Raw genomic sequence first — 17,734 nt, 5'->3', positions numbered from 1 at the left:
TCTGAACATATGTACATTGATTTATCAATGTCACCCCATTAAAGTTAATTAAAAAAAACAAATATATGTGAAATCAGATGGTATTTGTTTTTCTCTGACTAGTTTATTTCCATTTCCATCCATGCTGTCGTAAAGGGTAAGAGTTCCTTCCTTTTTACAGCCAAGTAGTATTCCATTGTGTAAATGTACCACTGCTTTTTATCCATTCAGCTACTGATAGGTACTTGGGCTACTTCCAAATCTTGGCTATTGTAAATAATGCTACAATCAACATGGGTTCATATAGTCTTTTGAAGCAAAGTTTCAGGTTTCATCTGATATATTCCCAGAGGTGGAATCACTGGGTTATAAAGCAGTTTCATTTTTAATTTTTTGAGGAAATTCTATGTTGCTTTTCACAGTGGCTGTACCAACCTGTGTTTCCACAAATAGTGTACGAGGGTTCCCTTTTTTCAACGTTCTTTCCAACACTTGTTTGTCAATTCATTGATAACAGTCATTCTGACAAGTGTAAAGTGATACCTCATTGTGGTTTCATTTTTATTTCATTGATAATTAGTGACACTGTGCATCTTATATGTCTATTGGTCATCTGTATGTTCTCTTGAAAGAGATGTCTAGTCAGGTATTTTGCCCATTTTTAAATTAGATTGTTTGCTTTTTTTTGGTGTTGAGTTGAATAAATTATTTATAAATTTTGAATATTAACCGTTTATCAGATACATCACTAGAGAATATGTTCTCTCATTCAGTGGGTTCTCTTTCCATTTTGTTGATGGTTTCCTTTGTTGTGCAACAACTTTTAGTTTTATGTTGTCTCATTGTTTATTTTATATTTTTGTTTCCCTTGACTGAGGCCATATATTAAAAAAAAAATTGCTATGGGAAATGTCCAAGATGTTACTGCCTATGTTCTCAGAGTCAAAGATACAAAAACCAGACTGACAGTTGTTATTGGGGAAGGAAGTGAAGAGGCTGGGTGAAAAATGTGATAAAATTAAGCAAAAAAACAAAACAAAACAAACAAACTCATAGACAACAGCATGGTGATTACCAGCAGGAAACAGGGTTGGGGAGAGATAGAAGACAGTAAAAGAGGGATGAATGGTGATGGAAGGAGACTTGACTTTGGGTGGTGAACACACAATACAATAATACATAGATGATGTATTATAGAACTGTACACCTGAAACCTACATAATTTTATTAAACAATGTCACCCCAATAAATTCAATAGAAATTATGAAATACATAATATAATAATAGTCCTAATAATATTTATATATGATACTGACTATGCACAAAGTAAATCACAGTGAAAAGGATAGTGCATATTGAATCAAAAGACCATAATCTTAAAGTTTTAGCCCAAGTTTTACTGGAAAACTGTGTGGTCTCAACAAAATAATTTCATTCCTGTGAGCCTCATTAATTTCATTTATAAAAAACATAATTGGCTAGAAGAAGTTTCAGTCTTTTTCCAAATCACAAATACTATTATTCTAAGACTAGTCTGTATAGGCAGACTTCCTTTGATCCTTTTTCTATTTGGTCATTGTAATAGATGATAGTCTCACTCAAAGAAAGATACTAAATTTTCTATTGCATTATTACTTTTGACTAATCAGAAGATGGGTTTAAATAGGTTTATATTAGCCCTGGCAGTTGGTTCAGCGGTAGAGCGTCGGCCTAACGTGCGGAGGACCCAGGTTCGATTCCCGGCCAGGGCACACAGGAGAAGCTCCCATTTGCTTCTCCACCCCTCCGCCGCGCCTTCCTCTCTGTCTCTCTCTTCCCCTCCCGCAGCCAAGGCTCCATTGGAGCAAAGATGGCCCGGGCGCTGGGGATGACTCTGTGGCCTCTGCCCCAGGCGCTAGAGTGGCTCTGGTCGCAACATGGCGACACCCAGGATGGGCAGAGCATCGCCCCCTGGTGGGCAGAGCTTCGCCCCATGGTGGGCGTGCCGGGTGGATCCTGGTCGGGCACATGCGGGAGTCTGTCTGACTGTCTCTCCCTGTTTCCAGCTTCAGAAAAATGCAAAAAAAAAAAAATGCAAAAAAAAAAATAGGTTTATATTGGCTCATGTTCTAAAGTTAATGCTAGCAATATTTTCATGTCGGTGAGCTAGTTCAAACAGGCATATTTAAGAGCACTGATGGAAAATGGTCACTTGCAGGAACATTTAAATCAAACAATTTTAAGATATTTATATTCATTTGAAAAACATTTTGCCAAAAAGCTTTTCTTTTCATATTGTCTCAGTGGCTGACCAACTATTAATCAAGCCTTCCCTCTCCATGTGTGGTAAAAGTCAAATGAGTTTTGTCATAAGCTGAGCCATCTGTCTGCTCATACTGTTCTGCTATTTTTCTTTTTGAAACTCTTCAACTGAAATAAGAAAATGAAGGAGGAGGAGGTAATCATTGCCTAGAAGAATAACAGGATATCATAGGCTTTGATAATTTTTTAATACCCAGGCAGTATGAGGTATAAATAGCATTTCAGAAATGTTTGTATTCATTGAAGAGTTTCTTTTGAAACTTCCTGGGGAAAATTGGGTATTCTCATATTATACAGATTCAATAAATGTGTTTGCTTTAAGATGAGCATAACAGTGCTAGGCCCTGGATACAAGAGAGACATGAATGTTCTTAACCAAAGCAAAAGGAAGTCCTAAATCTGTGGCTCGTGTATTCAGTGATCTTGGGAAGAGTATACCCAGGGTTCTCATCTTGAGAGGGTTGTGGTTGCCTTTATAAAGTGCAGAAAATTCTCTTGGTCACCTACCATAAGCCAACTACTTACTTCTCATGTCTTTATTATGAGTTTACCTACCTGACTTTAGATATTTGAAATGAAAGAGAGAGAGAGAAAGAGAGAACAGAGCCAAGCAGAAAAGACAGAAATATACTCCAAAATGAAAAGCCTCTAAACCTACCTCTCATGTAACACTGCAAACCCTATTGCAATGATTTGACTGTAGCCAGCTAGTCCTTTATTAAGTGTATATCCTGTGAGGAGAGCTCTATTTTTCAGAGGGCAGCTCAACTCATAACTGGGCAGCATCAATTGTTAGGAAACTCATTTTCACACAGGGCTGAAGGGTTATTTTCTTGTTATGTTGATCCTTTATTACCTGGTACAAGTCTACTTTCTTTTCTGCTTGCTGACCTTTCAAAACTTTGAGGACAAGAAACCATCCTCCCTGCCAATCTCTTTTCACTTAGAGTAAAGCATCAGTAGTCCCTTTAGTGGGCCCTGATGCTTTTAGGACTCCCCAATCCCCTGATTACTCTTCTCTGCTATACCTCCCCAGCTACCATTATACTTAGAAACCCAAATGAGTCTAAAACTCTCATTTTAGTGTTGGCTACCTTACAGTCTGATCACCCCTTTTAATAAGACAGCTTTTATTACATTTAACATTTGAGGAAAAATAAATGTGTTTTAATTTTATTTAATGTAATTGAGTTTTTCTAATTTTACAATGAATATACATTATCTTATATGATAAAAAATACTTTTAAAAAACCAGGAAACTGTGTTTCTCCCTCATTGAAAGCCTGTAGTCGCAGCCATCACAGCCATTCACATGCAGGTTCCCATTAGATTCAGGCAGATGGTAAAGAAACAGTGGAGCCAAAAAAGTATGGGCCATTCTTTATTCTAGCCTCGCACCCTGCCAGTGAGTAAAACACACACAGAGGGAAGACACTTCCCTTCCATTCAGAGCTCACAAAGCTACTGACACATCCGGGTTTTCCTAGAATCAAAGGCCCCCAATAGTCTTAGTCACCTCTGATTCCCCATCTGCACACTTTCTCCCTGCTCCTCTCTGCACAAACTGGCTTCTCCTTCAGCACTCTGTCATCTTGGCTTCCTTCTCCTTTAGCACTCTTCCTTCTCTCTGCTCTCACTTTCCAAAAATGGCTTCTCTCTTCTTCTTCCTCCTTCTTCTTAAAACTTTTTGGTGCAAAACTCCTCCTCCACCAAACATTAGCATAACAATGGCTTTTCCCAAGCAGGAAGGTAATTAGTAGTTTCACCTGGCAGCACCATTCACCTGGGCAGTGCCATTTTTAACAATAAAAGTAAGCAAACTCAGAAATCATATTTTACAAACTCATTTGCCCAACACTCATAAAAAAGAGATTCCTGAATGTAAATGCTCTTTCCATCTGATCAAACTTAGAAGAAGTTGTAAAGCCAATAGCCACGGCCACCATCACAGCTGCCTGGCTAATGTAGGTTTGCAATTGATTCAGACAGACAGCAATGAAACAACAGAGCCAAGAACTGGTGGGCCATTAGCTTTAATCCTAGCTTGCACACTCAGGCAAGAAATACACACAGTGGGAAAACACTTCCCTTTCCATTTAGGGCTTCCAAAGCCACTGATTTATCCAAATTTTCCTAGGATCAAAGGTTTGTACCTCACCAGCCTTATTTACCTCTGTTCCCCATCTCCTTCTCCCTGCACAAACTCTGCACAAACTTGCTTCTTCTTCAGCACTCTGCCATCTTGGCTGCTTCTCTTCTCTTCCACGTGGCCTTTCTCTGCTCTCCTCCAGCATAGGCTCCTCTGCCCCCTTTTATAGTGTAGAAATCAAAACCTTTAATCCAATATACAAACAAGGAAGTCTCTGATACAAAGCCACTTATCTGAGGCATAATGGGATTCCTCATGAGAGTGAACCACCCCCCACCATGCAACAGTCACGGGTGTGGGGAAAAGCTTAGTTTTAAAACTAAGACTTAGGCTCTAAGCATCCTGCCTGCTTACAGCCTGTCCCCCACACCCAAAGCAGAGTATAAGTGAGCAAACATATATCATATTTCAAACTTATTTGACCAACAGAGAGAGAGAACATAACATCAATCTGTTTCTATGTGTCCTGACTCCAACACAGCTATTTGTCCAAGGTGATAATTCATCTTTCTGATTAAAAAAAAAAATCTAAACAAATTTTCAGGTAGAGACTTCTATTTCATATCAAATTTTGCAATACTATACTATCTTGTTCTATCAAAAATGACAAAAACTGGTGTAGATGACAAAAGGGGCCACAAACTGAATGTGAGAAGTTCAGGGGAGGCCTATATGGCAGCATTACAAACTCAGAGACCTAAAGTAACCACAAAGGATGATCTGAAATGAAACTTTTCAACTAAAAGCCAGTCATGGCAGAAACTCATGTCCTAGGGCAATATTTTTCCCTGACAAAAGTCAATTTTTACTTTAACTGAGTCTTTTTTTTTTTGCATCTAGGATAATGTACCCTTAAAATGTCAGTTTAATTTCCTTTTTTCTGGACCTCTCAGTGCTCCAAAACAATCACCACAAATCCCCTCATTGTATTTCTCTCAGTGGGTAGCTGAAAAATTCACTTTTCCTGGTGTATGGCCAGTGGCCACCGCCATCATGGCCATGCAGATGCAGGTTCTCATTGGATTCGGGCAGACGGTAAAGAAATAGGGGAGCCAAAAAATGGAGGGCCATTCCTTTATTAAGGTCTTGTACCAGTGGGTGGACAAGTAAACAGGCAGGGAAGACAGCTTCCTTCTCATTCAGAGCTCCCAAAGCCCCGACACAATCTCCAGTTCTACTACCTGGAAAATGTTCTCCGGTTCCTCCTGGAATCAAAGGCCCCACCAGCCTCAGTGGAGCTCCCAAAGCCCCTAAGCTCCTGTTCCACCTCTATACTCCTGCTCTCCTTGCAAAACAGGCTGGGAAAAAAATTTCTTCTCCAGCAAACATTAGCAAAACTATGGCCCCTCCCAAGCAGGAAGGTAATTCACAATTTGCAATCTGCCGCCTTCCCGCCCGCTGGAGGGCAAGCACAACAACTTTTCACAGACTACAGACACATGGTGCTGCCCAGGCCAATGCAGAACATAAGTGAGCAAACTTAAAAAACATTTGTTAAAACTTATTTGCCCAACACTAGCACCCCTCAAAAAATATGTCAAAGTTCTATTCCAAGAACCTATGAACATATTACCTTAAGTAGCAAAGGAACCTTTTCAGATGAGATTAAGGATTTTGAAATGGGAAGATTATTTGGATTACCTGTGTTGGGTCAATGCAAACATAAGATTCCATATAACAGGAAGACAGGAGACTGAGAGTGGAGATGTAACAATGGGAGCAGATGTTGCAGTGATGTGCTTTGAAGATGAAGAGAGCAAGAGCCAAGGAATGCAGGCAAATGCAGGCAGCCTCTTGCCCCTTGACAGAGTAAGAGAATCGATTCTCTCCAACAGTTGCAGGAACTAATCCTGCTCCAATCCTGCTGACAACATTGGTTTGGTGCTTTAAGGCCCACACTGAACTTTCAACCTACAGAATTATAAGACAATCCTTATTTTAAGCCACAGAGTTTGTGGTCATTAGTTATAGCAGCAATAAAATACTAATACAGTAAGGGATCTTTAGAACAATTATTTCTCTCAGATCTAGGCCTAATCTGAGCCATTTTACTTTTGGGAGAGATTATTCTATTTTGTTAATATTTAAAAATTATTGACTACTGAGTTAATATTTCTTCTTAGTCACTTACCTTGTTAAGGAACAATTTGTGATTGTTCTATTAAAATATTTTTGTTTTATTTCTGTTCACCAGTTTCTTCTGATACTCCTCCCTATAGGAATATATTTTAATGGACTTGACATCTATATTTGATAGTTAATTCTGTAATATGTGCACAACATACTTGGCTTATCCATTCCCCTTGAGTTGGAAACTAAACTGTAATTCCAACTTCCTACTGGTATAAATAATGCTATAAGTATTATCCTTGTACAGATACCTTTATGAAATGAGATAATAAGGTCAGAGGTTATATGCTTAATTTACATAATGTTGCTAGTTGTTCAAAAACAATTATGGTTCAACTACATAGGTCAATATTTCATTTTAGGTCAAGAAGATTCCTTTTTTCACACACATCCTTACAATTATTTGTATAGTCTGAGCTAATTTTTACCAGTTTGCTATATGTAAAGTTGTGACTAATTTTTGTTTTTAGCTTTTCCTGATAGCTAGAAAGCTAAAATTCCTTGATATGTGCCCACCATTCAGTGGCTACAAGCAATTGAGCCCAGGTAAGTGGGGTCACAGCCAGAGGCACATCCTGCTGAGGGTAAAGAAGACGGAAGAGGCTATCAGGGCCAGGTTGTCAGGTAGCTACTAAGGTTCAGAAGTAAATCCTCATATCCCCTGAGGGAGGAGGCACATTCAGTGGGGGAGGGATGTAGAATGGAGCCAACTGTACAGAGTCCAAACCCTGTACAAAACCCAGCTTTTTCTAGAAGAAGGGGATGGGGTCCTAGAACAGAAGCCTGGCAATTGAGACCTTTCAGATTGATAAGAACAGGATACATGACAAGGACCAGCAGCTTCCTCTTTTCCTCAGCCTCTGGAGAAGGGGTAAGAGTAACAAATGAGACAATGCTTGTTGTAAAATGTATGAGACTATATGAGTGTTTGGCAAACCGTGGCTTGCAAGCCACATGCGGCTCAATCAGATTGAGGACATTTTTAGCAAAAGCCAGTTTAAGAGTACCCTAATTAAGTTAATAACAATGTAACTATGTAAAGCAGTAGCCACGGCCACCATCACAGTTGCCTGGCCCATGCAGGTTCACATTTGATTAGGACAGACGGTAATGAAACAATGGAGCCAAGAACTAGTGGGCCATTAGCTTCAATTCTACCTTGCACCTGGTGGGCAAGAAATGCACACTGTGGGAAAACATTTCCCTTTCCATTCAGGGCTCCCAAAGCCACTCACTTATTTGAGTTTCCTAGAATCAAAGGTTTGTACCTCACCAGTCTCATTCACCTCTGTTCCCCATCTCCTTCTCTCTGCACAAACTGCACAAACTGGCTTCTCCTTCAGCACTCTGCCATCTTGGCTGCTTCTCCTCTCCTCTGCGTGGCCTTTCTCTGCTCTCCTCCAGCATGGGCTCCTCTACCCCATATTATAGTGTAGAAATAAAAACCTTTAAGCCAATATACAAATAAGGAAGTGTCTGATACAAAGCCACTTATCTGAAGCATAATGGGATGGATTCCTCATGAGAGTGTACCACCTCACATCATGCACAGGTCAAGGGTGTGGGGAAAGGCTTAGTCTTAAAACTTAGCCTTAGGCTATAACGACCCTGCCTGCTTACAACCTGTCCCCCACACCCAATGCAAACTATAAACGAGCAAACATATATATCGTATTTACAAACTTATTTGTCCAACAACCTACCTATATCGTTTAAGTTTAAAAAATTTGGCTCTCAAAAAAAATTTCAACTGTTGTACTGTTGATATTTGGCTCTGATGACTAATGAGCTTGCCAACTACTGGAATATACTATAATTTTTTAAAATTTTTATTTATTTATTTTAATGAGAAGAATGGAGAAAGAGAGAAAGAAATAGGAACATGGACCTGTTCCCATAAGTGCCTTAACTGGAGATCAAACCTACAACCTCTGTGCTTTGGGAATGATGCACTAACCAACTGAGCCATCCAGTTAGGGCTACATGAGACTATTCTAAATAGAGTATACTCAGTAAATGTTAGAGTTCTATAAAAGTAGAAGATGTTTTCAAATCCACATATGTACATCAATATACACCTCACATATAAGTTATGTTTGTACATAAGCTACATACTACTACCAATAAGATATAAATAACATTTACTGTTTTCCTTAAGACATGGTTCTTAGCCTAGTTTTTTTCAGGTAGGGCTTAGTCTCACCATTTAGGTAATTTAGTAGTGTGGTTACCCTAGACACATAAAATCATTTCCTTGGCTGAATCCAAGTCATCTACCCTCTAGTTTTGATATCAAGAAAAATATTTTTTAAAATTCATGGTAGTGTTAAAGTTCATGGTAGAATTTCCATTGGATCAAAGGAGTCACTCTAGTCAGTGGGAGTGACAGTGGTTCTGTAGTCCTGTGAATATTAGCTGGCTCCCTGGAGTGCACATCATCATGCCAAGGCCATAGAATACTGCTGATGGGCTAGTGATGTCATGCCGAGGTCACGGAACACTGCTGACGCCTTAGCAATAACAGTCCTGGTCTGTGCTAAGCACTGGTCAGAACAGTGAGTTGGTGAGGAGATAGCTCTCTCAAGTGACTTGTTATTGATTTTAATTTGTTTATATTGACTGTACTTGTATTTTAGTTCATTGTCACGACCAACTGACACTCTGAAAGTAGAGTTAGCAGGAGAAAGGTACCTGCTTTGAAAGACTCTTTAATGAGTTGAACCATGAAGCCTAAACGAAAAAAGAAACGTTGGAACAGCAGATATTCCATCAAATCTGCGAAAGTGTCAAGAGGTAGGCGTTAAGCACACTCTCTGGGCATGGGGTAGCTGGAGACTGATTTCTAAAGAGAGAGAATTTCTAGTTGTTATGACAGAGGAGGAGAGAGAGGGAGCAAAGGAGATAGAGAGGGGAAAAAATGGAGGGAGAAAGGGAGAGAGAGAGGAGGGAGAGAGAAAGATGTGTGCATGCTGGGGTTTTTTTTGTTTGTTTGTTTTTTGTTTTTTGAGAGCCCAGCTACTCTGAGAATGGAGAAAACTCAGATAGCTGGGTCCTTGTCACTGTGGCTTAGAGTATGTGCTACCTATACCATGTCACTCTGGGTTCTCCTGTCATTGACATAACGGTTGATTGGTATGATATTTATTAGAAAATGTATTTGCCTTTATTTGATTTCTGCCTAAAGGCATTGGTTAAGAACGATGTTGTTACACTGACAAGACAGTGGCGCGGTGGATAGAGCATCACCCTGAGACATAGAGGACCTGTTTTCAAAACCCTGAGGTCGCCGGCTTGAGTGCAGGCTCACCAGCTTGAGGGCGGTGTTGCTGGCTTGAGCATGGGATTATAGACATGACTCCATGGTCACTGGCATGAGCCAAAAGGTCACTGGCATGGGGTAGCCGGAGACTGATTTCTAAAGAGAGATAACCCAAGGACGCTGACTTGAGCATGGGCAGCCATGGTCACTGGCTTGAGCAAGGAGTCACTGGCTCGGCTGGAGCTCCCTGGTCAAGGCACATAAGAGAAAGCAATCAATGAACAAGTAAGGTGCCATAATAAAGAACTGATACTTCCCATCTCTCTCCCTTCCTATCTGTCTGTCCCTATCTGTGCCTCTCTCTGTCTCTTTCTCTCTTAAAAATTAAAGAAAAAAAATAATGTTATTACTAGTTTTCCAATAGTACTTTCTCCTGTTAAGAAGAAAGCCTGGCTCATAGAGTAGAGGTGAGAAGAAAATTATAAAAAAGAAAAAGAACTTTGAACACTTAGATTGTATAGGAATGAGTATACTGACATAAGAAATTTTTTTAATCAGGAGTAAGAATGAATTGTTTTGTTTTAGACCATGAATATGTAAATGTGAGGCCTCTATGTGAAATACAAGAAAAAAATGGAATGCACATACACAAACACACACAAACACAAAATACCCCTTAAAAAGAAAACTCAGTTTGGTTACTATGGAGATTAAAAGTAAACAAGTAACTGCTATGAGGAAGAGCCATTGCTCAGTGGTGGGAGGGGAATAGAATGGAGCCAACCCCATAGTTCCAAGTGGTGGCTCACATACTAAAGAAAATTGACTTTTCCAACCTGTTTCTGCATCCTCCAGTGGACTTTGAAGAAGGCTCTCCTCATTTTACTTTAAAAAACTGCCTATTTATAGATGTTATTGAGTATAAACTATGAGATATGTAAACATACTTTCACGCCTATTCCTATATGCACACATATAGTGCATAAATAAGACAGGGAAAGATAAAAATTATCTAGTATAATTGTCCACTAATTATGCACCAGGTCCAATTATTTGCATCTCAAATACATGAATCCATTTATTATTTACTTAACAAATCACAAATACATGAAAACCAGTCAGGCAAATCTCTTCCATGAGAAAATTCATGGGCCTGAGTTGAAGGAAATGAAACTTTGTTATCATTAAATGCAACTTTGGAATAGACACTGAGCTATAAATATCCCGATCATCTAGGAAAGAGAGGATCTCTGAGGGGCACATATGAGGTTGGTATGGATATGACTGAAAGGGGAAAATGGCATTTCCATTCATTTTTCAATGTAGAAATATGATCACACTGTCAGAACTACCTGCAAGGGAAGCTGATAATAAAATATAGTTCTATGTTCAGGTAGAAAGAAGACAACAGTCTCTGTTCCATTTACCTACTTTGAGCAAACCCAGTCATTCTTGATATATATTGACATGATATCTATTACTGTATATTTAGAAGTTTCATAGAAACCCTATTTCACTATCCTCAAAGATGGAGGCCAAGTGTATTCACTGAACATGCCACATAGTAAACTCTATTGTTTAATGCGCAGATAATTACAAAAATAAGAAACATAGAAAACATCTTTATAATTATTATGTAAATTCTCAGTATCTTTACAAGATGATTTGCAGCATGGACATACGGCAGTGGCCCTAACTAAAGACAAGGAAGCAAAGGAGGCTACTGGTGCATCATCGGACAACTTATCCTGCATCTCTTCTAAAGACCACGTAAACGGTGCTGGTAAGGAGAAACTCCTGAGTAGGCTGCAAAGAGAGGTTGGGATATAGAAAGGCCCCAGTAATGAGCTGAGTAATTCTATCCATCGGTCGGCACAAGGCTGCCCAGGACAGAAAGAACCTCAGATGCTTCTGCATCTTCTTTCATGTGATCAGCAGTGGAAGCAATAAATTCCAAGAGGAAAACACTTACAGGACTGGAGAAGGCCCAAGAAATTTAGAAGAGAACAGTATTATGTGTGTGGAAATAATGGGAGAGGGACTAAGGGGATGAGAGTTGTATCAGAAAACCATGGAAAAATATGTTAGTATATGCCAGACAAGGGCAGGTGATATTACCCAAAGGGTGTGAAAGTAATGACAAGTTAAAATAGGTCAAGAGTGGTACGATCCTGCTTGGCTAAGCGAGGGCTCATCTGATTTGAGCAAGGCTCACCAGCTTGAGTCCAAGGTTGCTGGCTCAAGCAAGGGGTCACTGGGATTGCTGTAGCCCCCCGCCCCCATCAAGGCACATATGAGAAAGCAATCCATGAACAACTAAGGTGCTGCAACAAGAATTGATGCTTCTCATCTCTCTCACTTTCAATCTGTCTGTTCCTATGTGTACCTCTCTCTGTCTCTGTCACACACACACACACACACACACAAAAGTGGTATGATCCTCTACAAGTGAAATGGAGGGAAAGCACAGAGATGCTCACTCGAAGGACCCCATCACATCCCCATATTTTCACAGCAAAGTGTTCCCATTCGTCTTCATCCCTCATCACACCCATCACACCCATCGGCACTCACTATACTCATCATTCATTTCCTTATGTTCACCCACATGTATCTGAATTTTCCACGACATATTTTTCTCCTAACAAAGAGTTATAATTTCTGACTTCTAAGGTCTAGATCTGTCCTCCCAGTTTTAAAAGTTATAGAAATAGAAGGCCACAATATATACTTTGTGTCTTGTTCCTGTCATTCATCATTATATTTCTGTAATGTAGCCAAGATCCATGTAGATTTAATTTGTATATGCTTGGTGTATGCATACTAGTGCATGATTATAATTTCTTTATTATTACACTTTTCTAATCTTTGGGTAGCTTTCACTCTGAAGTTATGAGGAATGGAGATGATTTAATATTCCAATATATTGATTTGCACTATGAACCCTTTTCTGTTTGAGGAATGCTTACAGTTTGATTACTAGACCTTAGTTTCCATTCTTTATATTACTCTTCAGGACTCAATGTTCCATACTTTTATTTCCTATGCAATTATGTGCTACTGCACATATAACATCACACACTCTTCTCTGCACTCTCATTTATGTTGGCTCTTCACACGGTGTCATTTTTTCAAAGCCCATGTATCTTTGTAATATAATTCTTGATTTTAACATCCTCGCATTCTTTAATTATTCCCTCATATTTGCAAATAAACTAATTTCACTGGTCACAAAAAGAAAATGCTCAATAATACATTCCATATCTAAACCACATAATATATATAAAGCAAACACAAATACATAGTTACAGGAAACACATCATACATATATATGCTCAACTAACACACAGACAAAAAATATACATACCATCCTCAGTCACATGAAACTTATCAATATTAAGATTCACAAGCACCAAAGCAATCACATATTAAGCCTTGACCCTGTGTTAACCAAAATTTTATTGACTTTAACACCAAGCATATTGCATTCAACATATGACTTTGCTACAAATCTGAATAATATATATAAGAAACACATTTATGACAGATGATGATTTTATCTTAAACATTTCAAAAAATGACCAGTGACTGTGGTTAACATTGAAATGTGGGCAGTAACATCATAATAATGAATAGTTAATTTCTATAACAATAAAACTTTATCTTTAAATGTCTCTCAATACATATATATCAACATCAATATAGACATCAATATAAATAGGTAGATATATGTGCAGATATCGTCATAAAACTATCACCACATAAACCCAAACTTTAGTTTTTTATGGAGATGTTGAGATGATATCCAATTTTTAGTTCCTGCATACTGTCTTTTAGGAAAGGTTCTAGTTTTTATTAATCTGTACAAGTCTTTAGGAATATCACAAAAAAAATTTCCTAATCCCACTGACATCCATCAAACACAAAATTTTATTAGGTGTTTATTTATATTTGGAGTAATTAGAATTTTAAACGGAAAAGTCACCTTCAATTCTATGAGAGCAAATATCATGTGTGGTAAAGATGCATCACATATAATATCCACAAATACAGTGAGACAGAGCAAGAAAACTCTTCATCCTCAGAAGATTTATCAGGGCACCACTCTGCATCCAAGCATCCCCGTCCTGATGTGGACGGTAAGGAACACACACAGGTGGGATCTGAGCTTGGAGAAGAGGTGCAGCTGAGCTGCTCAGCCCAGTCACTACTGATCTCACTGTCCCCTCAGACACAGGACAAGGGTTACAGGGATGACAGACCAATACAAAGGCTTCTGCAGAGACACACATAGGGTTTGTGACTTCAAGGACAAGGCAAGGTACCTCAGCACAGATCTACAACATAGCATCACTGGGACAGCTGAGAGGGAGCTGATATGTGAATGGGAGTGGAATCAGAACGTGCCCTCTCAGATGAGCACAAACTCACAGAACTCACACATTTGTCCTCCATCTTTTCAGTTTTTCCACCAAGTACACAGCCTTTATTCTTCATCTATCTTTTTACTTCCCTTGTAGCATCACATAGGTACACCCTTTACTATGTTTCTTTAAACGCTACTTTCAGAAGCAGCCATTCACAACTAATTCCATGAATAAATCACAAACTCTCAACAGATAACATGACTCTTTATTATAGAGCATTGTAAAAAAAAAAAAAAAAATCCCATGCCCTGATGGAAATAGGTTTCATCCATTATCTGACAAATCCATTTACCCCTTCAGTCACAAAGTGTCAACATTCATAGAGTTGCTCATTCTGAGAGATACATACCATCCTCTGCACTCGAAGTCTTACCACTGCACTCTGTGAACAGGTCCCACTTTTGCACTGCTCACATGTGATGTCACACCACTAACAATAATGCACACACTCATCACCATCCTCCATTACCAAGATAAAAAACCTTACCAGTCATGTCCTAGAGTCAGAGGCGGATTTAACAGTGGGCTCACTAAGCGTATGCTCTGGGCACCGACTTAATAGGGTCCCGCAAAACCCCAACTTTACACTTTTTTCTAATGACAACAAGTTTGGTTTCATATGTGCAATTCTAACTTTAATAGCACGTAACATTTTTTATTTATTTAAAAATATGGTTAACATGTATTTTATTTTCCCTGTCTCTCTTTTTTTAAAGGGTCTGATATTTTCTTCTGCACCCAGGGCCTCAACCGACCTTAATCCCACTCTGACTAGAGCATACACACAACTCCACTAGAACATACACATAATGCTACATCCTTATTGTAACAGAGTTGTAGCATGTAAACAACTCAAATAATGTGTATGACACACGGACTTCTGAAGTATCACATAAAAATGGACTTACACTCCTCATGTCACTTAAGACGTCACACACATATTCTACATTTCTTCTATTTGAAATTTACTTTCCTAGAAATCCCAGATGACATAAAATTTTCATGTATTAGAATTACTGTCAACTACAAAACACAAGAGAAAGAAGGATCAAATAGAAAATTTCTATGGCAATGCTAGAAGTGACTCACATCATTTCTATTCTATTTCCACTCTAGAAACACAATCATATGGTAAAAATTATCATATGATACAAAAGAAATAAAATATAGTTATTTACATAGAAAGAAATGAGACAGCAGTCTCTGTTCCATTTAAGAAAAAAAAATGTAAATGCAAACCCATTCATGAAAAATATTCACTGACACAATAAACATCTGCGTGTATTAAAAAGTTCCATAAAACCAATAAACACTATCTATAAAGATGAAGGCCTTGGGTGTTCACACAACATGTCAAATAGCAGGCTACTATTTGTTGTCTGTGGGTAGATAAATCCACAAATAACAACCATGGACAACTTTCATATTATTGTTATTTAATTTCTCAGCAGAGTTAAATTTATAGTAAGATTCACTGCAACACCATAACAAGGCAGTTACCGCTTTTCAAAACGAAGATATTTGCAAGGTCTTTCCTTCTTCATATGACATAATTTCCATTTCTACTCCAGATGACCTGATAGGTGCTGGTAAGGAGGAACTACTGACTGAATAGAATAAAAAAGGAGGTTGGATCTAGACAGAGAACAAAGATGAGCTGACTGATTCTGTCCATTAGCTGGTGAAAGGCGCCCCAGCACACAAAAAAGCTCAGAATGTTTCTGTATCTTCTTCCATGTGATCAACAGTGGAAACAATAATTTCAAGGGGAAAACACTTGTAGGAATCGAGAAGGCCCAAGTAGATCAGAAAAGAACAGTGTTATCTGTGTGGAAATAATAGAAAGGGACTAAGGGGATGAAAGTTTTATCAGAGAAGCATAGAAGATTATGGTACTGAATCAAACAAGGACAAGTTACATTTCCAGGAAGATGTGAAAGTAATAATGACTTAAAAAGATACAATCTGGTAGGGTACTGAAGTACAGCAATTGAAGTGTATACAAAATATCCTGTCGTAGACCCAACTGTTAGTGCCGGTGAACTACATTTCAGGCATGATCTTAAGGTTCTGATAATCTCATTTGATCTCCCAAATTATCATCTGAGATAAGTAATTTCACTGACTCCCTAAAAACAAAAAATCTTAATAACTGTGAACTTATATTTTTGAATAAAGGCATTTCCATATGGAATTTCAAATGAGAAAGTCACCTTAACTTCAAAACAAAGAGTCATGCTTGCTTCTGCTGACAGAGAAATAATGTTCAAATCAATATATATGTAGATCTTACAGGCACAGATGGAGAAAATGACTTATCTTACTATTTTTTTTACTCAATTCTCCATAACTAAACAGTTATAGAGATTCAAGCTTCTAATGAGTCAAAAAAAGAAAACTATTTATTCTCAGAAGATTTAACACAAGATTAATCTCTATGAAAGCCTCCGGATCCTAATGAAGATGGTAAAAAACACACAAAGGGGGATCAGAGCATAAACTTAACTTGTAGAACACCAAGACTCATGCGCGGTACTGATGAATAATATAAATATCACCATCAATATGTAAATTTCTACTGAGTACAAAATGGGAAAATGTCTAAACGTAACTGCCTCCCCGTTTTCAAACAAGGACTAGTTTCTTTACCAGGATTATGTGAAAAGAGACAGGACTTATGGGAGCGCAGCATGGTAGCTCCTACGCATAGACTGAGGTAGTGTACAACATATCCAGTCGTACACCAACTTGTAGTTGCAGCAAACTACGTTTCAGGTGTGATTCTAAGGTTCTGACATCTCAAAAGACCTCACAAAATATTATGATAGATGAGTCATCACACTGAATTCCATCAAACACAATATTTTAATATGTGTTACTATGTATTTTGGAGTCGAGAGGCTTTCATATAAAATGTCATATGGGAAAGTCACCTTAACTTCTATGACAGCAAGAGTCATGCGCGGTACTGAAGACTCATGTATAATATCACCAGCAATATGTAAATTTCTTTTTGGTACAGACCCGGATAATGTCCAACTTAACATTTTTTTTTTTTTACTCCATTTCCTATGACTGAATCAGTGGTGGAGATCGAAGCATCTAGTGAGAGAGAAATAGGGAAGAGTTTACTCTCCGATTACTTAACACAGGACGACTCTCCATCCAAGCGTCCCCGTCCTAATGAAGACGGTAAGAAACACACACAGGTGGGATCTGAGCTTAAATAAGCGAGGCTGCTGAGCTGCTCAGCCCAGTGTCTACGGATGTCACTGTCTGCTTCCTCTCTCAGGAAAGGATACTGGACAGAAGGACTAGTTAGTACGAAAGCTTCTGCAGAGGAACACATAAGGAGTGGCCTCAAGGAAGGGGCAGGGAACTCAGAATAACTTTCCACCAGGGAAACCCTGGAGCAACTGTTAGTGACTTGGGGGATTAAACTGACATGTCAGTGGGAGGACAGTACGAACCTGCACGCTCAGATGAACA

The 17,734-nt window shown here is 38.7% G+C and overlaps 1 non-coding gene across 1 annotated transcript; it reads left to right on the top strand.

The window, feature by feature from the left end:
• The first annotated feature begins 1,655 nt into the window (after nucleotides 1-1,655).
• Nucleotides 1,656-1,730, top strand: TRNAV-AAC (transfer RNA valine (anticodon AAC)). Its single transcript has one exon. It is a non-coding gene; the product is annotated as a tRNA-Val (tRNA).
• Nucleotides 1,731-17,734: the final 16,004 nt, after the last annotated feature.

Source organism: Saccopteryx leptura, unplaced genomic scaffold (genome assembly GCF_036850995.1).
Source record: "Saccopteryx leptura isolate mSacLep1 unplaced genomic scaffold, mSacLep1_pri_phased_curated manual_scaffold_16, whole genome shotgun sequence".
NCBI classification, from domain to species: Eukaryota; Metazoa; Chordata; class Mammalia; order Chiroptera; family Emballonuridae; genus Saccopteryx; species Saccopteryx leptura.
The sequence above is the reverse complement of the archived record's forward strand: the minus strand, read 5'-3'. Positions and strand labels throughout refer to the sequence as shown.